At 33.6% G+C, this 26,940-nt stretch overlaps 1 long non-coding RNA gene across 1 annotated transcript in view; it reads left to right on the forward strand.

Annotated features, from left to right (window-relative positions):
* The window catches only part of LOC134737022 (uncharacterized), a 395,911-nt gene that overhangs the window by 273,342 nt on the left and 95,629 nt on the right, over positions 1-26,940 (forward strand). The window contains exon 3 of the long non-coding RNA XR_010121543.1: positions 9,014-9,110. This is a non-coding gene — a long non-coding RNA (uncharacterized lncRNA). The remainder of the gene's footprint in view (positions 1-9,013; positions 9,111-26,940) is intronic.

Here is a 26,940-nt window from a genome sequence, read left to right on the forward strand (position 1 = left end):
AGCATTGTAGCTTCTGTCCTCATATTCAAGGATGGTGTCATCCTGCCTAATAATATTTCGTAATATCCAAAGGCCAGAATTTTGTGATGTTGATGTTTTTCCTGTGCTTTGCCTTATAAAGTTGGTAGGTGATCTCTGCAGGCAAGCTTTTCAACCTGACATAGACACTACTGTTTTATTCTAACATAGGTTCCCAGCTGGAGTCTATTTCATGTTGGAGAGATGGTGACATAATTTTAAAAGTTTGTAAAAGCTCTAAATGGAAACAAAGGTTTTCTCCATACTTTAATTTCTTGTAACACACTTGAAATGTTATCTGAACAGAAAAATTAATCTCAAACATCAAGTTTTGTGGTTTCACAGCACCGCTCAAGCTTGAAGTCATTAGGATATATATTCAGCATTAACAATAAATCATTTGAAATACAGGCAACCAGTATGAATGCTTTATCCTTCCCTGATGGATGATGGCTTGGGGGATAAGTGCCTCAGAATCATTATTCTTAGAAGAAAAATAATGTTTTATTAATAAAATAGGACTCAGAGTCTTTCATTTAAAGACCTCTAGTTACTTTTTTCTGGGGGAAAAAGCATTTTGTCATTTTAAAACAAGGAAATGGATGTGTGTGTTAAGTGATTTATCCCAGGTCTGACTGAAAGATTCAGAATTAGCTCCTATTTTTGCTTATGTCTATTTTTTGCCTAACCCTCAGGTGGCACCCCATGGCATATATAGAGGAGGTGTGGGCAGATGTCAACCACATGGGCTCCCACGATGCATGTTGGTTTCACATGTTAACCTGCCACGTTCTCTTGAGTGTTCTTTTTTGGACTTTTAAGAAGCGCGGAGATATGGCATTAAAAATTAAAATTCACAATCTGCTCATTCTAAGATTTCAATATGATATACTGATATTTGAAATTTTAAAATGAGATATTTTGACATTATTTCATACTGTGAGAGAAATTAGAAATGCTAAAGTTGATTGCAGTGCTAGTGTATTTTTTTGTTTGTTTTTTATTTTTTAATTAATTTTTGCACCCATTAACTCGTCATTTAGCATTAGGTATATCTCCTAATGCTATCCCTCCCCCATCCCCCCACCCCACGAGTCCCTCGTGTGTGATGTTCCCCTTCTTGTGTCCATGTGTTCTCATTGTTCAATTCCCACCTATGAGTGAGAACATGCGGTGTTTGGTTTTTTGTCTTTGCGATATTTTTAAACTTTTTTTTTTTTCTCACCAAAACACACACAAAAAAAGGAGAATATTTAGAATTTAGCATGTATTGTAAGGGTAAGGCTAAAAGTAGGAGTAAAATGGGAAGTGATTTTTAAAGATTGATCAGTTTTCTGGCAGATATCTCTATGGATAAGGACATTACAAATACATGAATTATCCTGTGTTCCAGTTTCTAACTCACATACCCTTTGCTTTTTTCTATATGGTATATGTTATGATTTTATTTGAGGCTTCAGAAGTAGATTAATTAATAAAATCCTCTTGGGTTTTACAAGTATGTTGGAATTTCACCATTTTGTATTCACCTTAGGAAGCCATGCTTTTTTACTGATAACACCTGTGCTTCAGGCATAAAGCAGAAATAAACTTATTAACGTATGCTTTCTAATTGGAACTTAAACAGAAGGCAAATTCACAAATGTGACTTTTATCATCTCCTGGAAAGTGCATTTTTGGTTCTTAGTCTTTCAGTGTCATTACCAGTATGTTGAACAGAAACTAAGTACAAACCAGTGAAGTTATCAACAACCAGTCTGTTTCCTTTATCTAGAATTTCTGATGTAAATTATCAGTGAGTATTTAATGAGGTCCTACTTTAAGCCTATTGTCAATGCAGTTTTTTGTGAGTGAAATAATTGTATATCCACATGGCCATTCCACCCTATATGCTGGACTTATCCTGTTTCTCACTATGTTCCCTCCTGTTATTATTAACCCATCCCCTGTTTCTAAATTTAATTCCTAGAAAACTTAAGCCTTAGAAATAGAATATTGTAACAGGAAAATTGGCCTGTTTCTGAAATTTCCTCAGTGCTTTTATTTCCCACAGCATGAAATCTTTTAGCTAGCGCTCCAAAACCGTAACAAAAGGATAGGAGTAGACAACAGGAGGGTTGAGCCAGGAATCCGTGTTCCTCACTACTTACTGTATCTCAATGGGGCATAATGTCCTCAGGGTATTTTTTGTTGTCACAATTAGGGGAGCACTACTCTCAAGGTAGGAGGAAATAGGCAATATGCTAGTATTCCTGCAGTGTTCTGGAATGCTCCACCTATCAAAAATATTGTACATCATTCCATGGAACTTCCAAATATATTTGTGCCTATTAATTAGTGTGAAAATCATGTCTGTAGAAATATAATCTTAAAACATGTCTTCATATAACAATTAAAATTATAGTGTTTTCATCATTTTAATATTCATTAAATTTTCCAGGAAAAAATATCATGTAAATAGATTGAATATTATATTTTCTATTGTTCGAAATTTCAACAGGAGTGGTTTACCAGTTAGAGAAAATCACATGAGTAGAAAGGTCACTTTTGGATATTTGAGTCATCAATATAACTTTCAATTTGAATTCATGTATGGTGCATTAATAATCCTATATACAGACGCAAGCATATGATCATTCCATTATGTTTTCTAGTACCATGCCACAGCATTTACATATTGAATACAAATTATAATAAATTATTTTTAGATTTCTTTTATAGATTACTAGATTACTGTTAGGATATTATGTTGATTTTTAAGTAATATGAATAATTATTTAATATTCTTTGTAAATTCCATTAGAATGCTAAAGAGGGCTTTATATTATTAAGTTATTAAAGAAGGACATGGGGCCTGCTAGGATTAAGAATCATAGTTCTATTATAAATGAAGTGATTATGGAAAAATAAAGGGCAAAAACTGAAAAAGAGAAAAAATGGCTTTCTGACTCAACTGGAGTCAGGTGGCAGAAGTGGTTTCAAGTGGCTGGCTGGTTAATTCAAAGGGCATTCATTCTAAGAATGTGGAAAGAAGAAAGTAACGATTAAAACAGTCAGGGTCTAAAGGAGCTGCTAGCTGAGCAGATGAGGGTACAATCAGTGGTGAGGGCAAGGCTAGAATGGTGTTTGGATTTCTGCTCAGCACAGAGGCTTTATGTGCTAAGCTCCGGCCAGGCTATAGGACCTGTTCATAATGGAAACCTGAGCAATTAGATTGCCCTCCTCTGGTGCTTCCATTTATGTCTTCTTCCATTCTTTCCTGCATTTCGTTTCTGTGGGCCTCTGGTTTCTTGGTCAACTGTGTGAATGCTGGCCCCTTGCATTGCCTTCCCTTTAGGCCTTTCTATTCTCACCTGTATTGCAATTCCTGAGGTGCTTTTTATCTCAGCTTCTGGTATCCACATGTGCCTGATGGATTGCTCTCTCCAAACTATAGTTTTGAGTATGGGATCTGTGAAGGCCTAAATTTGTATGTGTTTGCTGAACTCCCACCTAGCACAGACTTTCTCCTAAAATAGTCAACTACCCCTTACCCAATTATTTATTCTTTATCACTGCCCTGGATCAAGTGCTGTTACATATACAGGGAGGTTACAATAGGACTTTTGAAAGATGATATACTCTTTCGGTTTGTTTAGGTACCATTTAGCTGATGGCTTTCTTAGCGCAACAAATGGAAAAATTCATTTCTCTTTTGAGCCCTGTAATCATTATGTGGATCCCAGAAAAATATCTTAGCAGAAGATGTTATCTAAGCCATTTGCCATAAAGTGAGACCATTTAACTGTTACAGGTTGGCAGACTTTTCACTAAAGGACTCCATAGTAAGCATTTTTGGCTTTGTAGGCCAGATAGTCTTCCTTACAACTATCCAATACTGCCACTGTAGTCAACAGCAGCCCTACGCAAGGCATAAACAAATGAATATGGCTTTTTCCAATAAAAATGTGTTTACAAAAATGGTAGGTGAGCTGGATTTGATCCACAGGCTATAGTTTAGTAACTTTGGACTATTAAATTGGCAGTTCTTAATTGCTTAGTAAATTACCTTTGAAATTAAATTTGTTTTATCATTTTTTCCTGTTGTGTAGTCTATGCCTAAGATGTTTCCGATGTAAAACTTCTACTTTGCCCACCCGGATGAATCAGTCAAACTCACTTAAGATAGTCTGCGATATGTAGTATTATGTTTATAAAGTATCCATTTACAATTTGTTAAGCCTTGTCAAAATTCTGCAGACAGGAATATAAATGACCAAACTAAAAACTGAAATAAAGTCCAAATTTGTTATTGTAAGGAGATATCCTATTATATTTCTTGCTCCCCTACCCCACTGTTAACTGCTTGAACTGCTTTGCAGTAGTTAAATTGTGTGACCAAAGTAAACTTTTCCAGACAATGAGAGCTAATTCAAAAAGCATCAGTGCTCTATGCAATTAAAACAATGGAAACATCAAAAATATGGTGCTAATGAAAACACATTAATGGAAAGATATTTACCTAGCCATTAGTAATACTTTTTTTTGGCTTAGTCAGGTAATAGTTGCGAGTATATGCGGAGAGAGATTGTTTCTCAATAAAAATAGTTCTCCAAATCTAATTATTTTACCATTTATCAAAATTTTTCACATGGCAGGTTGAAGGCAGCATTTCCAGAATTAAAATCAGAGCTTGAAAAATATACTTACACTGAATTTAATTTTAATTTAGCATTTCTTTTTTGGATGACTTTCCCGTTAAAAGTTTTACCTAAAGTAACTCAAATGAATATTAATCTACATAATTTAAAACATTTAGGATTTTTAATATAGTGTTGAAGAGGTAAGACCAAAGTCCAAGTTCTTAAACAGTGGTTTAGTGAAGTCTCTGATATGCTCTGAAGAAACTTTACATTTATTTTTGCAAAAAGAAAGAAAAACCTGTCATTTCTCACAAATAATTTAGAAATTTTGCATTTTGCTCTTTTCTGTATCTTAACTCTATCAAATTATATTTTTTTCATTTATCTATTTAACAAATACTTATTGAGGGATTTCTACATCCAAGGCCTGTTTATGCAAAGGTAAACAGACATGATTCTTGTTCTTATGGAGTTTCCAGGCAAAAAGAGAGGCCAGAGTAAACATGTAAATGAAGAAATAACATGGATTTAAAATGTAACCAATTGTTATATAAGCAGAGATAACAGGATAGGCATGGTGTAGAGGAGACAGAGATCATCTCCAACCTCCCTGTAGGAATCTTCACAAGAGAATGAACTCCAAAGAAGTGGCCAAGGCAAGATGCTTTTATACATTTTAGACAAAGAATGATATATTTGAGAGGAAATGGTGGGACAAAGAAAAGCTGACTGGGACAGTAAATTTCTAGAAGAGTCACTAGGAAATATGTTGGTGGGAGTTGGGGGTGCAGATCCAGTGGAAGATAAAGTTTCCTTCATTATGTGTATTTATTCAGCTTCATTGCAGCCACTAATTCCCAGTCTCTGGTGATAAGGGCTATTTTCTCACCCTTGTATGAAGAGGATATCCCTCCCAAAGGAATCTTTATAGCTTGCTGCATGCAGGATGAAATGCTCAGCTAATCCACTTTGAAACTACATTGTTTCCATTTTTTTTAACTCAAAATAATCAATATACTAATTTGGTGCATTTCGGAATGGCACATCGTTTACTCTTTCAGCAGTACAGCATGAGCTGTGCATATGAAAGGAAGATACATGTCCTTTTTGTTGTACATACATACTCTGATCCAAAGGGGTCATTCACAGAGAATTCAAGGGGATCAGTATGTCTTGTGTTGGCAACAAGATGTTCCTCATACAGTGACAGAAAATAATAGTGTGATGGGGGATAGGGAGAAAGGGAAAACGTGAGAAGAGAGAGACGCCTTTTGCATATGGTAATCAGGAAAGATCCTTTGGGGGAGTTTATAAACAGAGCAGAAAGCAAATTCAGTCATGTTATCACAGGGAAAACATTTTCTAGGAAGAAATTACAACAAAAACCAAAACCGTAACTTTGGAAAGACAGTTGTTTCTTTGAGAACATTTAAAAAATAAAAAGATCAATGTGATTGAAGCTAAACCATGTGGCATGTGGTGACAAGAGTAAGAATTCTAAGTGACTTTTTGAGTAACAGCAAAGATTTTCAATTTCATCAGTGCAAAAGGAAACAATTGAAGAAAGGGTAATGTGATCTGATGTGTTTTCAGAGGAAGCTTGACTGCTTTATAGGTTAAAGGTGCTTGTAAAGAGACCATTTAGGAAGCTATTTCATTGGATCATGATAGTGTAGTAGATATCAAGAGAAATAGACTAATCTAAGATATATTGTAGGGAAGGAATTGACAGGAATCTGCATTTATTTATTCAAAACACACTTGCTGATTACATGAAGCATAATGATATCCTGTGCAGGCAGCTAGGAGGGATAGAACTATCAACTTCTAAAATATCTAATCAGACTTCTGTAATAACACTAGATAATTTGACCTGGACTGGAATTTTCATTGTCATTCAAACAGACTAAGCTTTTTATTTAAAAAAAGTATTTAAAAGATGATAGAAAATTTGGCTGGACGCTTGTAATCCCACTACTTTGGGAGGCCAAGGCAGTTGGTGGATCTCTTGACCCCAGGAGTTCAAGACCAACCTGGGCAACATAGCAAAACCTCATCTCTACAAAAATAAAAAATAAAAAAAATAGCCAGGCATGGTGGAGCACACCTGTGGTCCCAGCTACTTGGGAGACTGAGTTTGGGGATCCGTTGAGCCCAGGAGAGGCTGCAGTGAGCCGAAATCACGCCACTGCACTTCAGCCTGGGTGACAGAGTGAGACCCTGTCTCAAAAGAAAAGAAAAGAAAAGAAATAAAGGAAAAAAATTCAAAGCACAAATAAATTCCTCTCTTACGTAAGAAATCCCTCTAATCAGAATGATGAACTGCCTGAATGAATCTAAACTAATGGTTTTAATAATCCCTTTCTTACTTTTTGTTTCACAGATTTTCTAGGGCAGAAAACACTTCATTAAAATAACCTTAGTGGTTAAATGAGACATTTCCTAATCTTCTTTGCCAATTGACTTCCACTAAATATTCATTCGTTAGTCAATATTTAGAATAATCAACACGTGTCAAATCACCACTTTGTGCCTGATATTAGTGATCAATACTAGTAATAAAAGTCAAAGTGGTCATTTTTCTCTTGACACCATATTATCTTATGTGGCAATAATTTTGTATTTTGTTCGATATTATGGTCCATTATAAAGTCAAATGTCACAGTAAATATTAAGACAGATATAGTTTTTCTGTTCAATTCTGGACATTTTTAGTAAGTTTAAAATTATTTTAACTTTTATATTTGTTTAATTTATTGCTTAATTTTAGACTTTGAATCTTTCCATTTATTTATAATTTTTTTTTATTTTTATAATGAAACTTTTTTTCCAGAGGATATAAACAGCCCATACTTTTGAGTTGCATTTAGAGAATAAAACTTGTTAATGGAAATTGATTGTTTTTTTCATGAAAAATAATATAAATTACTGTTTAGATCTTTGTTTTATTTTATCATGGAAATGTAAATATCACACCTTCATTAAATAATATTGGCATTAATATTTTAAAATTTAATGTTGTATAGAAGGTCACACATCATCACTGAAACACTATAAAGTACCAGCTGTCTCAGAGTGTTTAATTTCTTTGCAGAGAGAAACTTGAAACTTCCAATTTAATACTAGAATCTTCATGACCAAGGCCATAACTGAGATGTACCAGCCTATTTTTTCATTGAGTCTATCTTTAGAATTCTAACATTCTTGAAATTTCTCTGGAAAAAAAAGAAAGATGGTTAGAGAAAACTTGATTATTACCTATAATGCTGTTTCTTAAGATATACCAAATCAACATAATTTGAAAAATAGTAATATTTGACAGCTTCATCCTATATTCATCGTTTGAAATCCTATATGTGTACATCTTTATAATTGAATCCCACAGCGGGGGCATCAATATGACTGTGACACTTTTGCAGGAAATAAATGAAATTCCAGAATATGGCTACATTCTTGGTTAACTTCTGTTAAGAAAAGGGTCTTATTTAATTATTTTTGTAGAGTACCTATTATATTCAGGCATGCATTTCTGCATTCTCTTTTTGAGACTCCTATCACAATTTGTCTAATTTCTTTACCCACTACCCGGCTGTCACTTCAAAGTTCTTTAGCCAGCAATCAATCAAATAACACCTCTTCCTCTAAGTCCCAGGGGAAGATGTCAATTTTGGCAGAATGAGTTCAGGAAAAGCAATACCCGCCACGATCATAGTCTAGTTTATTTATAAAATGCTGAAAATCTAGATAAGAGATTCACCTCAAATATTGTGGGAAAGGAAACATATTTTTTCCCTTTTTGGTTTATACTTAAGACATCCTCCTGAAAACAAAAGTCAGGTTTACTAAAAAGAAAAAAAAAAAGCTATAATTGTGTGCTATACCCATTATACAGGATAGGCCTCAGTTTAAAAGTATTTTCCTTTTAAAGCAGTAGCTTAGGGGCCCTAAGTAAAGACCCTCATTATTAACAAGGCAATGAAGGTTGAGATAATTAAGGCATATTTCTGAGAGCTTGGTGCATTTGGACAAACAGACATTTCAGACTCCCAGCTGGCCTCCCAGCTGACTAACTGACATGAACCCGACAATTTATGTCCTCCAGGATGGTAGAAATCAAATAATTAATTCACTGGTTACAAAGCCAAGTTTCTCCGGAAACAAAACAAAATGAAAATAGAACCTTATTATGATTTTATTCCTCTTGACAAACCACGAAAAGAGACAGAGACAAGGAAAACAAAGATCCTTGGAAAACTAAAAATCAATAACCAAATAGGTACCCCAAACAGATAACTATTATAAATGTTTTTTCGCCAATCAGAAACTAGAAAGGAAGAGACAAGAAACAATTTTTACCTTCCTTTCTTGACCAGGTACCACAGATAGAAGCCTCGAGAAGCTTACTTTGGTGAGAAATTTTATCTTTCTCTGCAGGCTTCTACCAGTTCGATTCCATCTGTGGGTCTTAGGGTGAGTAAAGTCTATCTGTTGGTCCCATATGGGTCACCAAATTGTAGAGAAGAAAAAATATTTTTTCTTTCTTTTTAGGATTTTAGTTGAAACACTTTCCTGAAAACAAAAGTCATATTAACAACAACAACAACAATAGCAGCAACACCCCAGAAGTTTATTAATGTGTGCTGTACCCATCATGTGGGAGAAGCCTCAGCTTAAAAGTATTTTTCTCTTAAGGCGATAGTTAGGGGCCTTGTTTAAGTAATAGTTTAGTAAAGAGTCATAACTCATATATAATGACAAAGAAGAGAGCATCTTGAGGCTTTTCAATGGCAAGAAAATGTGTGAAGGTAAATTTAGGGGAAGACTAAAGTCTGTTCTTAGATTCTCTGGTGCTATTGTCTCTGAGCTCTGTTTCTGAGCTCATCAGCAAGTGTTGTATATGGAATTACATTTAGGTGGGAAAGACAGAGAAGAGTGGCAGAGTGTGTCCCTGCATTTTAGCCTTTCTTTTTAGCTAAAAAATCTCCAGTATTTTAGAGAGTAATATTTTGGTTTCCTTCGATAGTAGTTATTTTAACATCATTTTGATTCTAGCAATGAAATATACAGATAGGTAGGTAGGAAAGAGATTTTTTCCACCACGGTATAGACCAAAATAGTAAAAACAAAACACTTTTAATTTATGAACATTATTTTTTAATCCAGTTTTCCTCTAATGAGTCTTTTAGAACAATTTTAAGCCATTACTGTGGCACATAACTTTGCAAAATATTAGAGCTAGGGATATCAGACTCTTAGCTCAAAGGTAGAGATATTTTTCAACACACACATGAAAAATGAAAATAGGATATATTTCTTTGCTTACAATACTTGGGTAATAAAATTTTCTTAGGCTTTGGGGCAAAAGTATCTCGATATGTATATATAATAAGAAAAAGTGATTCACAAATTTAATTATATATCAGAATCTCTCAGAGAGCTTAATAAACAAATAGTATCATAGTCTAAAATCTTGCAGGGTAGGGCCCTGGAAACTGATTTTGTAAATATTTCTCAGAGAGTAAAAAGAGTAACAAGTATAAGGCATAGTTATAAAATAGAGACATCTTGGTTATACAAAAAGTCATTGTACATTAAATAACATATTATACATTAAAATTACGTTTGAAATCATATATATATTAATTCAGATATTTAATATGTTACTGTGTGAAATTATGATTTATTCATTTACATCTGTATCTCTAATATTTCTATTACTTAGCATGATTCTATATAGTAGTCACTCAAGAGATTTTTGTGGTATGATTATATAAATTAAAAAATCTAATAACAGGAAATAGATCTTATGCCACTCCATATCTTTTGGTTTCTAAGAGAGTTTTTGAAAATAACAACAAAAGTCCTTCTGTATACATAAATTTAGCAACTATTATTGAGAGAGAGAAAGAGAGTGAGGGAGAGGAAAGAAAAAGTTAATACATACAGGTACATGCACATACAAACGAAGACAAAAAGAGAGAACTAGACAACATGAAGAAGGTGATTCTGATTCGGTTTTGGTGATGACAGAATAGTTTTAATTGAATTAACCCCCCCCCCCCGTGATAATACAAAAATCCTGGGAAAAGTATTAAAAACAAACTGTATGAAGGCACAGGTAAGTGACCAATGCAGAAAGAATCTAGAAGGAATGTGTCTTTTGAAACAAAACCACATTGATGAAATCAATCTGTATATAGCTTCCCCCCAAGGGCAGCACCTGAAAATATAATGAGGCCGCTAGAACTCAAGCAGAGGGTTTCAGTGTTTGTGGACTTAGAAGTCAAAGGAAAGAAATATAAAAGCCAGAAAAGCTGGCAATTTCAGGGAATATATGTAGGAAGAATCTTCAAGAAGGAAAGACCTCAAAATGAAAATAAATTCTCTTTAAATCATTGGCTGACACTTAGGCATGTGCAGGTGAGATTATAAGCATATTAGAAAGAGACAATAACTAAAAGACAGAAATAAGTTAGCATAGATTACAGCTGCTGTCCACTACAGGGATAAAAGGGTTTGGAGTTCAAGTCCCGTAAAATTAGCAGGACTTCAAAGTGTATTAGGCTTCTCACTAAAATGCACCCCCACCGCAGGCCACCCCCCCCAAAAAAAAAGCCAACCTTTTGAGTAAATTCTAGGAAGGATTAGGCATAAAGCCAAAACTAATACATTCATCCTAAAATTAACAGCAAAAGCAAAGTAGACTTACTCTAACAAAACATAGAACTAAAGTATGAATGGTTGAAAGTGACTTATCAGTAATTAAACTGCTTAATACAACAATACTTAACATTCTTTAGGGGAAGATAAGAAAATACGGGAGGTCTATAAAATGTGTCATCCATATTTCTGGAATACAATAAAAATACTGGGATAAAGGAAAACAAAAAGTTTGATTCATTGTCAAGAGAAAATTTATGAAAGAGAAGTAGATGTACTAACAAGCTAGATGTAAGGAGCAGACATGTACTTTAAAATAACTATAATAAATATATGAAAGAATCTGTAGAAAAAGATAAATGAAAGTAAAGATTTTCAGAAAGTATTTTGAAATTATAAAAACTATAAAACTATAAATTTCCAAAACTAAAAATTATAAACATTACTTAGGAAATATTAGAAATGAAGAAAATGCAAAATCTAAAAAAGAATAGCAGATTAGAAACAATAGATGAGAGTATCAGTGAACCAGAAAACAGGTAAAAATAAATCTAGAGGGGGAAAATCAAGAAAGCTTATTGGTTGGTGAGACACTATCAGATGAGTTAATAAATACTTATTTGAAATATCAAAAGAGAAGAGAAGATTAGGGTAATAAATTTTTGAAGAAATAACGGGCTAAAAAATTCCCAGGTATTATCAAAAAGGGGAGACTACATATCCAAGAAGCTCAGCAAACACCATGAAATTACAAAGCAAATTTTACCTACGAATATCATAATCAAATTTCAGAATAGAAAACCATTAAAAGCGAGAGAAGAAAAAAAAACAAATTATGTACAATAAAACATTAATATTGTTGAAAGCTGAATTTCCATCAGTAATGAAAGCCAGAAGAAAATGGCATAACAACTTTAAAGTGTTGAAAGAATTATTTCCATGTAGAATTCTATATCCCGTAAAATTTTTCTCCAAAATACATGCAAAATAAGGACATTTTTGGGAAAACTGAGAGCTGAAAGAATTTGTCACAAGTAGACCTGTAGTATCAAACACACACACACACGCACACACACACGCACACATGCAAACACACACGCGTACACACACACATACACACACACACCCCAGAACAAAAACAAAAGAATACTCTTCTGGCTGAAGGAAAATGACACCATATGGAAAGTAAATTCCACAGAAAAAAAGGAATAGTACTTGAAATGTTAAATATATAGATAAATATATTAGATAAGTTTTCTATCTTTAAAAACTTTAAATTACTTAAAGCAAGAGTCATAACAAATAAATGTGAAGTATGTAAGGTATGTAGGTATAAAGTACATAACAGTAGCACAAAGTGTGGGTAGAGCTAGATATGTAATTATAGAGTAACCAGTTTGTTACATATTATGTAAAATGACAATATGAAATAAGACAGTATGCAGTAAGCTATATCATAGAAAATCTCTAGAGAAACTACTTAAAAATATAGAGATGTAAATTTAAAGTCAAAATGTGAGTTAGATTAAAATAGTAAAAGTTATTGGCTTTACCAAGAAAAAAAGGAAGAAAAGATAAATTAAAGACAGTAGAGACAAATAGAAAATAGCAAAATAATGGACATAAATTCAACTATATTGACTATTTAAAAGTCAGAGATTGACTAGATTAAATAGAAATATCTGACTAAATAGAAGGAAGGCAAGTAACATCTAAAAACAATTGTTTTATTAATAACAGGATGAAAGCCGAAATATCATGCAAAATTCATCATTGGATAGCTGAAATGAATATAATAATATCAGAAAAAACAGACTCGAAAGTAGATTCTTTATCCAGAGATAACGAAGTTGGTTGTATATTAATACAAGTGTTAATTCATTCAAGTATAAAAATTCTAAATGAATATGTGCTTTATTAGTGCTTCAAAGTGCATGAAATAAAGAGTGTCAGGTTCACGTAGAGAAATAAAGAGATCCACAAATTGTAGATTTTGTTAATTCTCTCTCATTGACAGAAAAAATTGAAAAAAATCAGTAATTATGTAGAAAATTTGAACAACCTTTAAGAAATTTGAATTAATTGACATTTAAAGACTGACATATATAAAAAAATTCCAGAATACATATTTTTTCCAGTAATCATGATGTATTTACCAAGATAGATATTTTCTCATAGAATAGGACACAATTAATTGTTAAGTCTTGAAGTCACACAAAGTGTCTTTTATGAGCATCTTAGATGTAAATTAGAACTAACTAACCAAAATAAATCTAGAAAATGTCAAAACATTTGTAAAACATGCAATTGTAAAACACAAGAGAAATTGACACCTAATTTGGCCTGAACATTAATGAAATTACAACACATTTGTGGGGTGCAGATAAAGCTGTGTTTAGAGGAGATATGTATAAGATTATATGCTTATAATAAAATAGAGATTCAACATCAATTATCTACACTTTCATATCAAGCTAAAACTAGCAAAACAGAAAGTAGAAGAAAAGGAATAATAAATAGAACAATGAGAAATCAATGGGCTATATATTACAAATAATAGAAGAAATCAGTAAGGCCAAAAGTTTGCTGGCTGGTTGCAGTGGCTTACTCCTATAATCCCAGCACTTTGGGAGGCTGGGGCAGGAGGATCTTTTGATCCTAGGAGTTCAAGAACAGCCTGGGCAACATAGTGAGATGCATGTCTACAAAAAAAGTAACAAAGTAGTCAAGTGTAGTGGCACATGCCTGTAGCCCCAGTGTATTAGCCTGTTCTTGCATTGCTATGAAGAAATACCCAAGACAGGGTAATTAATAAGAAAAAGACATTTAATTGGCTTATGGTTCCACAGGTTGTACAGGATACATGATGCTGGCATCTGCTAGGCTTCTGGGGAGGCCTCAGGAAACTTACAATAATGGAGGTAGGTTAAGGGGAAGTAGGCACTTCACATGGCCAGAGTAGGAGCAAGAAACAGAGATTGGGGGGGTGCTACACACTTTTAAACAACCAGATCTCACAAGAACTCACTCACTATCAGGACAACAGCATCAAAGTGTTGGTCAAAACCATTTGTGAGAAACCTGTCTCCATGAGCTAATCACCTCCTACCAGCCTCTACCACCAACACTAGGTATTACAGTTCAATGTGAGATTTGAGCAGGGACTCAGACATAAATCATATCACCCAGCGACTCAGGAAGCTAAGACAGGAGGATAGCTTGAGCCCAGAAGTTGGAGGCATAGTGAGCTATGATTATACCACCACATTCCAGCCTGTGTGATAGAGGGAGACCGCAACTCTTAAAGAGAGTTGCTCTTTGAAGGGTAATACAATTGATTTTATTGACTAGAAAATCTAATCATGAAAAACTGAAAAGAGAATGAATGAGAGAAAGGAAACACATTACTGATATCAATAATATTTGCAAAGATAACAATATGGATCCTAAAGACATCAAAAAGATAATAAGGAAATATTATAAATGGCTTTATGCCATCAACTTTGTAATTAAATAGCACAATATTTTTAAAAACACAACTCCAAATATAACATAAGAAGAAATAAAAAATCTAAATAGCTATGTATTTACTAAAGATACTGAATTTGTGATAGACATTTCATGGGGAAGATAAAAAATTTTCATGTAAGTCATAAAAAATACTATCAGTTAAAAAGGGAATTAATTGGAATTTATTAAGGTTAAAATCTTCTGTTTTTCAAAAATCAGTGTAAGAACGTGAAAAGACAAACCATACATTGGCAGATAACATTCACAATACTTTCTAACAAAGGACTTACCCAGAATTTATACACAAGTACAAATTAATAATTAAAATATTTGAAAAGCACAACATTAAAGAATATATAGACTATATATTATATATAATACATATTTTAACATATATGGCTAATAAACACAGGAAAAAATGCTCCTTGTCAACAGTCATCAATGAAATACATGCTAACTAACTTTCAGGTATGACTACACTACCAGTAGAAAGACAAGAAAACCAAACAGACAAACAAAAATTTGACAATAGCAAATATTATCAAGAATATGGAGTAATTCAGATTATCATATTTTTTGGTGTATAAAATACTACAACCACTTTGAAAAATTCTTCTGCAGGTTTTTTTAAATTAGGTTCAGGTATACACATCCAGGTTTGTTATGTAGGTAAGTTGCATGTCATAGGCATTTGGTAGATAGATTATTTCATCACCCAGGTAATAAGTATAGTACCCGATAGGTAGTTTTTTGATCAAATTAAATGTGCACTTACCCTATGAACCAGCAATTTACCTTAGATAAATGAAAACATACGTCTACCAAAATGCTTATATTCAAATGACAAGCAATATAAATAAATATAAAATATTAAATATATTAAATAAAATCTAGAATTATAAAAATCTTTTTATATTTCTTCAATATGAAATCATAAAATTGGTATATCTAAACTATTTTGACATAAATAAAAACAGTTATTACCTCAGGGTGGAGGCATTGCAAACAAAAGGGCACAAGTATATTTTCTGCATTGATAGAAATTTTCTATTTTGTTTTATTGTTGTTTTTGGATAGTTGTTACTTGGGTATATGTAGTTATTACAATTCATCTAACTGTACATATAAATATGTGCATTTTATTGTTTATACATTTTAGCTCAATAAGCTAGAAATGCATTCCAAGACAGATAAAATTATAAAGTTGACTATAGCGATTGCATATAATACATAAGCAAATAAAACCCTCAAGCATGAGAAAGTGATAAAACTATTCTAAAATTGTATGTGTTGTAATGTGAAGAGCTATGGCTAAGAGGACTAGGACAGGAGGAAAAGGGGAGTGGAAAGAAGAGGAAGTATTCCAGGTAAGCGGAGATTTTAGGAAAAGAAGAGAAATAAATAAGACCTGTGTAGGTAATCAGTATTTTCTCTATCAGCACTATTAACTGGAAGTCTACAAGCTTCATTCCACTACTTGGAGCCAGATATTTTATTTATTCATGATTTGGATTTTTCCACCCCATTTTACAATGTAAATGAAAAGACATATTTATCCTGACCCACTTAACAGGAGAAGTTCTAAAATCTTTCTAATTTTACTCAATATCACTCGTATTCAAGTCATCAGAGCACATAACATGCTAGTAGAATGTTCCATAAAACTTTTTGAACTTGGATAGCTCAAATATTGATCCTTTCAGTTTCTAGATTTGGGAGAGAGTTGTGAATAAATATCAGACTTATTTTTCCTAGGATTTTGCCAAATTATAGATACTTATGTGCATATTTATTAACAATTTTCACACATGCTTACGGTCTTCAGTCTCTAAATTTTCATTTACACTCAGGCCTTGGTAAGCAGTGTGAACTGATGGAAGCAGCTAAGGCAATATGGATTTTTAGTCAACCAAGTTTTTATTTTATTGGATCCTACACAATATTGATTATTTTATTTTACAGCAAGATGTTAATTGCAGCTATCCAGTCAACCATTTAGAATATATTAAATTGCTGTCAAAGTGGCAGGTAATGCAGGGGGCATCTATGAGTAATACGAAAAAATTGCACCATGATCTCATGGATAATGGAGAAATAACCACATTGTATTATCTTAATAATCTCAGGGCGTGTTGTTTTCTAAGTAAATACATGTGATACTTTATATCAGTATATAGGCATACCTTGGAGGTATTTTAGATTTGATTCCAAACCATTGGAATGAAGTAACACAATAAAGCAAGTCACATAATTGTTTTGTTTCCCAGTGGATATAAAAGTTATGTTTATACTATACCATATTCTATTAAGTGTGTAATAGCATCATACTTTAATTGAAAATATATTATTGCTAAAAAATGCTATCAATCATCTGTGCCTTCAGTGAGTCCAACTTTTTGGTATAGAGAGTATTGCCTCAATGTTGATGACCACTGACTAATTAGGGTGGTGGTTGCTGAAGTTTAGAGTGGCTGTGGCAATTTCTTAAAATGAAAAAGGAAATATTTATTGCATTAATTGACCCTTTCAAGAAAGATTTCTCTGTAGCATGCAATGCTGTTTGATACTGTTCTACTTACAGTGTAATTTCCTTTAAAATTAAAGTTAATCCTCTCAAACTCTGTGGCTGCTTTATCAACCAAGTTTGTGTAATATTTTAAATCCTTTGTTGTCATTTCTACAATGTTCATAGCATTTTCACCAGGTGTAGATTACACCTTAAGAGACCACTTTCTCTGTTTTTCATAAGAAGCAACTCCTCATCCATTCAAGTTTTATTTATGAAATCAGAGCAATTCAGTCAGATCTTCAGGTTCCATTTCTAATTCTAGTTTTTTCGCTATTTTCTTGTTTTTTTTTTGGTTTTGTTTTTGTTTTTTGTTTGTTCATTTGTTTTTGAGATGGAGTCTTGCTCCATTGTCCAGGCTGGAGAGCAATGGCTTGATCTCGGCTCACTGCACCCTCTGCCTCCCAGGTTGAAGCGATTCTCCTGCCTCAGCCTCCCGAGTAGCTGGGATTACAGGCACCCACCACCACACCCGGCTAATTTGTGTAATTTTAGTAGACATGGGTTTAGCCATGTTGGCCAGGCTGGTCTTGAACTCCTGACTCTTTTTGCTATTTTCGCCACACCTGCAGTTGCTTCCTCCACTGAAGTCTTAAACTACTCAAAGTTATGCAGGAGAGTTGAAATCAAGTTCTTCCCAATTCCTGTTAAGGTTGATTTTTTTTTTTGAGATGGAGTCTTGCTCTGTCCCCCAGGCTGGAGTGCAGTGGTGCGATCTCAGCTCATTGCAAGCTCCGCCTCCCGGGTCCACACCATTCTCCTGTCTCAGCCTCCCTAGTAGCTGGGACTACAGGCGCCTGCCACCACGCCCAGTTATTTTTTTTTTTTTTTTTTTTTTGTATTTTTATTAGAGACGGGGTTTCACCGTGTTAGCCAGGATGGTCTCGATCTCCTGACCTCGTGATCTGCCAGCCTCGGCCTCCCAAAGTGCTGGGAATACAGGCGTGAGCCACTGCGCCCAGCCTAATGTTGACATTTTTACCTTTTCTAGTGAATCATGAATGTTCTTAGTGGCATGTAGAAGATTAAATCATTTCAAAATGTTTCCAATTTACTTTGCCCAGATCAATCAGAGGAATCACTATGTATGGTAGCTATAGCCATACAAAATCTATTTCTTAAACTATAAGCCATAAAAGTCAAAATTATTCCTTGATTCATGAGCTGTAGAATAGATGTATGTTAGCAGGCATAAAAATATTAGTCTTTTTGTATATCTCCATCAGAGTTATTTTATGACCAGGTGCATTGTCAATAAGCAGTAATATTTTGAAAAAATTCTTTTCTTGTGAGCAGCAGATCTCAACAGTGAGTTTAAAACATTCAGCAAACCACACTGTGAACACAGGTGCTGTCATCGGGTTTTATTGTTCCATTGAGACAGCACTGGCAGAGTCAATTCAGCAGAATTTTTTTTTTTTAAACGGAGTCTCGCTTTGTCACTCAGACTGGAGTGCACTGGCGCAATCTCAGCTCACTGCAACCTCCGCCACCAGGGTGCAAGCGATTCTCTTGCCTCAGCCTTCTGAGTAGCTGGGAGTACAGACGCACGCCACCACACACGGCTAATTTTTGTATTTTTAGTAGAGATGGGTTTTCGCCATGTTGGCCAGTCTGGTCTCGAACTCCTGACCTCAGATGATCCACCAGCCTCGGCCGCCCACAGTGCTGGGATTACAGTTATGAGCCACCGTGCCCGGCCAGCATAATTCTTAAGGGCTATAGTGTCTTTGAAGTAATAAATGATAATTACTTTTAAATTAAAGTCGCCAACTTCATTAGCCCCTAACAAGAGAGGCAGCCTGTCCTTCAAAGCTTTAAATTCAAACATTGACTTCTCCCATTTATGTAATTTCTCAATGGCAACTTCTTCCAGTACAAGCCTATCTATTTTACCTAGAAAATGAATGAGTTGTTAGTGTAGTCATTTTCATCAATTATCTTACCTAGATCTTCTGGATAACATGTACTTCTATATCATCACTTGCTGCTTCATTTTGTATTTTTTTGTTAGAAAGACATGTTTCTTTAAAACTCATGAACCAATCTCTGCTAGCTTCAAACTTTTCTACAGCAGCATTGTCACCTCTTTCAGCCTTCATAGTATTAAAGAGATTTAGGACCATGGTCTGGATGAGAAGTTTGCTTAAGGAAACGTTATGGTTAGTTGAATCTTTTATCCAGACACCAAAACTTTCTTCATATCAGCAAAAATACTGTTTTGCTTTTTTAACCTTTGTATGTTTATTGGAGTAATACTTTTAATTTTCTTCCAGAAGTTTTCCTTTGCATTCACAGTCATGCCAACTGTTTGGTGCAAAAGGCCTATATTTAGATCTATCTCAGCTTTTGACATGCCCTTCTCACTAAGCTTAATTATTTCTAGCTTTTAATTTGAAGTGAAAGATTTGGAACTCTTCTTTTCACTTGAACACGTAGAGGCCATTGTAGGATTATTAACTGGCTTAATTTCATATTGTTCCTCAGGAAACTAGGAGGTCTGAAAAAAGAGAAAGAGATGGGTAATGGCCACTTGATGGAGTAGTCAACAAACACTCAACATGTATCAATAAAGTTCATTATCTTATATGGACACCCCAAAACAATTACATTAGTAACCCAAAGATCACGGATTACAGATTACCATAACACATATAAAGATAATGGAAAATTCTGAAATATTTCAAGAATTAGCAAAATGTGACACATAGGCAAGAAGTGAGCACAGTGTTGGAAAATGGTGCTGATAGAATTCTTTGACACAGGGTTACCACAAACCTTTAATCTGTAAAAGTTGCAGTATCTGTGAAGCTCTATAAAGCAAAGTCTAATAAAAAGATGTATATCTGTATATGGAAGAGGTCTTTGTCTCTTTTGAATCAGTAGATTTTAATCCCAGAAGTCAATTTTGTACCATAATTCTGGGTAGACCTGAATATTCATATGCCTTTTTAAAAATTCAGTACCTATAGAAAAGAGTCATTTCTCATTCAAGTAGCATAATCATTTTTATAACTTTTGAGTCATCTGTATATCATTCTACTTGGTCTCCAATAGAATCTAGTCCTTTAGAACTAAACAGAGCTTCCTTTACATTTCCCAGTTGTCTGACATCCTTCTCAGATTCTCTTCTTCTCTTACTTTGTCAACACTATTTCCCCCCCTTTTTTTCCCTCAAAGTTATCTGCTTGCTCTTCCTTGGGAAAATCTTCATCTCAACACATTATTTTATCTCTTACCCTAAATAGAAGTGGAATAACTAAATTGTCTGCCCTTTACTAACCCTCTCACATCTGAGCTTCTTTATGAACAAACTCTTTCTTTCTTCCATCTAGTCTCATGAACAAGTAATTTCTACTCTTTTTCAAGATCCTATGATAGGGATCAGTCGAATTAGTCTCAACTGAGTATTCTTAGGCACATGATATTTTTGAATAATTCCTATCCCTGAGATTCTCTTCTTTTCTTGTATGTCAACACTATTTTCTCTTGTTTTTTTTTGTTTGTTTGTTTTTCTCAAAGTTATCTGCTTGCTCTTCCTAGGGAAAATTGGGGACTTTTTACAGATACACCATTCTCCATCCATTTAACTATAGTTATCTTTAAAAGTTCTATACTTAGCCCTTTTCTTTGGCCTTTCACCCCGGGCAATATTATCCATACCCAAAATTTCAAACATTTGCCTCCTAAATGCATGTGTCTACCAAACCTGCAATTTGAATCAAGTCCTTACTTTTTGAGATCTATATAATCAACTTCCTGCATGCAGATACCTCAAATTCAACAAGCGATATGCTAAAATCATCTGTCTCTGTGTATCTGTTACTTCTACTAGTTTGCTTTATTCAGTGATGTGCACCTCAATTAACATAGTCATACAAATAAGAAACTTAGAGATCAGCCTCCATATCCAAAGACTCCTAAAATTTTGTCAATTCCATATTTCTAATTTCTGTATATTTTTCACATGTCCCTACCCTACCCCAAACTTTCAACCATTCATTTACATAGCAGTTATATACTGAACAACTGTGGACTAGGCACAATATTAGGCTTTTTACTGCCTGAAACTAGAATGTCATTATGTCTCATTATTTCTTGCTTTATCTGTTGCAATCATTATAAAATAAATTCCATCATGCCACTTTCCTACTTAATCCTTTGGTAAATCTTCTTTAAGTACAGGTTAAAGTCCAAGCTTTCATGCAACATCCCTCTTGATCCAGCTACAACCCATCTTTGCAGAATCCAGCTGTTCCTCAAATGTGTTCTGTTCTCTCAGGCCTTCCTAACAACCCATTTGGCTTCTTTTCTTTCGAGTATTTCTTCCCTCACTTATAGCTAGTCAAATCCCATAAAGCCTTAAAGATTTAATTCACTTGTCCATTAATCTTGGAAGACTTTCCAGATGTGTCCCCCAACAACGTGTTAAATACTTGACTTGCATTACAGCACAGCATATAATATTTTATTACTTAGTCTATCTTTCTTATGTATGACAAAGTAATGTCACTTCTTCACCCACTGCAAGGTTTACAGCTGACATCCCAATCACAAAAGACAGATTAGCAAGAAAAAAGTATAACAAATTTATTAATCAAAGTTTTATGTGACATGGAAGCCTTTAGAAATGAAGATCCAAAGACCTAAGGAAAACTGTATATTTTTATGCTAAGTTTGATGAAATAAGTGAATAGCAGTGGAGGAAGAAGCATAATTGGAAAATAGAGTATGATTTAATGGAGGAATCCAGCAAAGCCTGTTTGTTCAGATTCTTCTTGGTCTCTCTGTGTAGCAATTCCTTCCTCCAGGTATAGCGTAGTACATCTGTCACAAGAGGGTCTTATAACCTACGTTAAGGGAAGGTAGGTCAGAGATTGAACTTCCTAGGTTTTATGACATGGTTCAGAGCAGTAAAAGGTGAAGGAGATAGGAGGGCTGAAGAATGTAACAGAAATCTTGCTTCTGAGGCCCTCCTGTCCGTTTCAGCTAACAAATACTCAGCATGTCAAGGCACCATACTGTGGGATATGATATTTTGAGTTCTGGCATTTAGTAGACTGTGAACTCCTTGAGAGAAGAAAATGTATCTTTAATCTATTTTTATCTTCGATTTTTCAGTACATAGTGCTTGAATATAGTTTTTAATACAGAACTGAGTAAAATATGATTGAAAATATCTTATGGGGGGGTATGTAGTGTGAAGGTACTCAGTATCTTTACTTTAATTTCCCTACTTGGAATTGATGTTTACAGGTTAATAACTTGGGAGGAGTCTTTATTGAATTAATCTTTCCATGATTACTATAGCCTTTAGGGAAAACACTGTCATGAAAAAAGATTTTTTGGCAGAACGTTGTCTACTACCTAACTTGACATACATACCTAGTGAGGAAAATGTACCTGAGCATAGCATCAGCAATCACTAAATAACAATAAAATATATAAATAATAAAAAATAAACATGTCTCTTGTGGTTTGGCCCCAATGTTATATGATATGGCATATTCTTAAAACTAATACCACTAAGGTATATATGTTAAGAAGCAGTTTGGAAAAAGGAAAAAGGTATAAGAAAATTTGAAAACTAAAAAAAAAATAAAATATGAGTTTATCATTACAATATGTAAATGTCTCTGGCAGGAAGAAATAATGCAATTGTGAGAACCAGCAGAAATCTTTTTTTCCCCCTCTGAGTAGTAGTTTCTATTTTCTTGGATTGGCCATTGTTCAATGGGGAATAAAGGTTAAATTTTTTAAATTATTTTAACCAACTAAAAAAATGGAAAATAAGTAATTTCAAAGGGGCCTTCACAACCTGAGGAAATTGAAGATTTCTGTATTAGATCTAATATTTTCCACTTTGTTCTGTCTTGTGTCTATGGGGAAGATAGCTGTAAGATACAGCGATTATTTGCATTCAGATTTCTCTGTTTATAAACTTTAGTCTATGAATTAATCTCAACAAAATAAAAAACATGCTAAGAATTTACATTTAAATAATTTTAGCTAACATATGTTTATTGAGAATGTCTTATACGCAAGACTCTCTTAGATTCTGAGAAATAAATAAATGAAATTAAAAAAAAAAACTGTCCTTAAGGTACTCCCAGAGGCAAGTTTTGGGGAACGGGTGGTTGGTGAAGAACTAATAACCAGAATATACTGAGATTTATGTCATTATGCAACTAGCATGGAGTTTTGTTGGAGTAAAGATGGAGGAGCTAGTGAGATAAAGAATGGAGGTATAATTATCAAGTAATTTAAGCTCTAAACCATACTTATGTCAATTATAATGAAGTGAAGAACCCCATAATTGGTTCATTCTCTATTGTGTATTGCGCACATAGCCCTAATTGTAAAGCATCATTATCCTTCTTTTAGAAGCTAAACTATGAATCGCCACTGTAAGCCTTGGACCTCCCAACCTCTTTGGCCTCCCACTTGTGTGGAAGCCCAGCATGCCTTCTGATTATGAGGACCATGAACCATTGCACATTGATAGAACACACAGATGGGTGGCAGCAGTGGTTTTTCTTTTCCTTAGCTTAGCTATTATGTAAGGCACATCAGGGAAGTGTGTACAAAATTGGCATCCAGGTGTTAAGGAAAAAGAAAACAATACAGTGAATGTGCAAGGCTCAATTGAGCTCATTGTACTGTCTAGAAACCACTCTTGCTCCAGCTGCCCTTGAGACTGTCTGGAAGAATCACAGAAGAGCTGGGGTGCAGTACAAAGAAAGCTTAAAGGGATACTTTTTAAAAAGAAATAATTAAAAGTAAAAGAAGAATAGCTGTCTCTGTTATAATAGCTAACTTGGAATAAAGAAGATATGGAGGGTATTTGATTGTTATTATAAAGAGACAACATTTCAGAAAATGAGCATAATGCCCCTATATAGAAAAACTCTAAAAAAGATTACTATCATTTTTTCCATCTACTGTCCCTATGCGTTATACAGATTGCATGATTTATGGAATTGGTATTTCCTTACTTCCCCTTCATCCCTCTCTCCTTCATTCTATTTTTCTTCCTTCTTTCTTTCCTTCCTGTATTCCTTCTTTCTGCCTTTCTTCCTTTTCTTCTTCTCTTTCTCTTTCTTTCTTAATCTCTGGCTTGTTTTCTTTTTCTCGCAATAATCTGATATATCTGGGATTAACAGTTGCAATCATAGTATAAACACTATAGACTGCTATCATAAAAGCTGCTTAACTACTGGGACCTCAATTTTCACATCTGTAAATTGTGTACAATGTAATTGCTGCCTCAACTAGCTTTATGCTAATTATATAAGATCATATCCTTAACACAGTTGTTGGCATTTAATGGACTCTTTAGTAGTTTATGCAATTGTCATGGCATAGCTCTATAGCTTTTCCTTGCTTTGAGTATTTTTCATTGAGACAAATTACTATCATAAATGCTATATGTATTTTTAAATATTACCAAATTGCATTATAAAATTTCTGTGCAAATTTGATATAACCTTGTGATAAAACAAATATAGAAAAATATAGCTTCTGTTTCATTCTTATATCAAATTTTAAATAAATTACATATATAAAAAGAATAAATAAAATGTCAAGAAGAAAATAAAGCATTTATTTACACAGTCTTTTGTATAAAAAATTGTCTATACCAGAAAACAAGAATAGAAAGTATAAAGCTGATCATTTCACGGATTTTACTACAACTAAAACAACAGCAACAATTGCAAACATCAAAAAAGAAATTACAAAAAACAAAAAGGCAAATAACAAACTTGGAACAATGTTTTAAATAATTTCTTGGAAAAAATATTCTTTTTCTTAAAATGGAGAGTGTTCTTACAAATCAACAACTAAAATACATAAATATACGTAAAGGAAGCATAGAGAAGATATTCAAAAAACAGTCCCAATTGCTAATAATTATATTAATACATGTTTAATCTTATTGGCAATTTAATACAATATCCTTCTATAGTTAGCAAGTTAACTGTAATTAAATGAAAAGAATGATGTTTATGTTGCTGCAGACTATAGGGAAAGCTCTATTCTACTATTGGAAATCTGTATTAGTAAAAAAATATAGAGAGTAAATTGGCAATGCTTTAGAATTTTGCTTACCTCCAGAGTTATTTTTATTTTAAGAATATATTAAGGATATCAACTTATATTTGCATTAAACAGTGGATCCTAATGTTGATGTTTTTACTAGTGTGGAGACAAAAACATCAAAAAAATCAAATAACAATAGCATGAATTATATTCTTACTAGAAAATAATATAAAGTCATTAAGCTGTTGTGGTAGAATAATATCTAATGATAAAGGCAATATTTATTATGATATTTTAAAATACAAAACAACCCACTTATACACAGTTTTTCTGCTGCCTCTGGCACTCGTGAGACAGCAAAGACAACCATCCTCTTTGTATTCTTCCTCAGCCTACTCAAGGTGAAGACAATAAGGATGAAAGCCCTTAAGATTATTCACTTCCATTTTGTGAATCACAAATATATTTTCTATTCCTTATAGTTTCCTTAATAACATTTTCATTTCATTTAGCTTGCTTTATTGTAAGAATACGGTAAACATACAAAATATACGTACAGTAATTAACTGTTCCTATTATTACTAATTGATGTGATCCAAATAGTTTTGTTATTTTAGCATTTTCCTAGCTGATTGTTGGAATGTTGTAAACTTTAGGATATATTTATTTTTTAGGTATATATTTACTTAGTTGTAATATGGTCAAATCTGGAATTCTTTTCAACTCTATACTTAACTTTAATTATTTAAGTCTTACTTGATAATAAAGCATATAGGTTTCATAATGTAGTCATCCTTAATAATTTTGCTGTGATTTAATTCACAACCTATCAAATTGTAAAGAATCAGCAACAAAGCAAAAAGAGAGCTAGAATTCCATTGTAATGTAGCCTTTGGCATAAGGTAGACAGTACTGTGAGCTGTGTAGCATATTTGCTGTTCTTGTGCTGAGCAAATGACACTCTTTTTTGAAAAAAATTCCAAAGTCTCAAATAATTTCTAGACTACAAGTTTTAAAACTGCATTTGGATCATATCACAGTGTATCAAAAAATTAAAAAGTGACCCAAGTAATTGCATTATACAAATGCCAAATACTAAGTTAAGTTTGTTTCTTTTCATTATCTTGGACAATTATTTGACAGTAGGTCCTCAAAAAGAATACAGTTGTGTTCTATACCAACAAAAGTCTATGCATCATAATTTGTAAAAGGGAACAACAAGACAATTTTTGTTGCTAGTATGAATGAAACAAGGAGTAGCAGGAGGTGAGGTTGAGAGGTGAAATTGGGAGGGACAATGAGGATCCTTCCATAAAAATTTAAAGGAGCCACAGCTATATCCGAGAAGTAATGGGTGTTATCAAGTGATTTTAGAAAAGGACTTTACAAAATAAGCTCTCTTACTGAGAATCTTCTATGTGCTAGGCCCAGCAATGACCACTGAAAATGTACAGATTGAAGAAGTTTTACCTGCCCTAGCTTATAAGAAACAACGATAATCTAGTTTAAAAAATGCAACGATAG

This window comes from Symphalangus syndactylus, chromosome 6, assembly GCF_028878055.3.
Source record: "Symphalangus syndactylus isolate Jambi chromosome 6, NHGRI_mSymSyn1-v2.1_pri, whole genome shotgun sequence".
Taxonomy (NCBI): Eukaryota; Metazoa; Chordata; class Mammalia; order Primates; family Hylobatidae; genus Symphalangus; species Symphalangus syndactylus.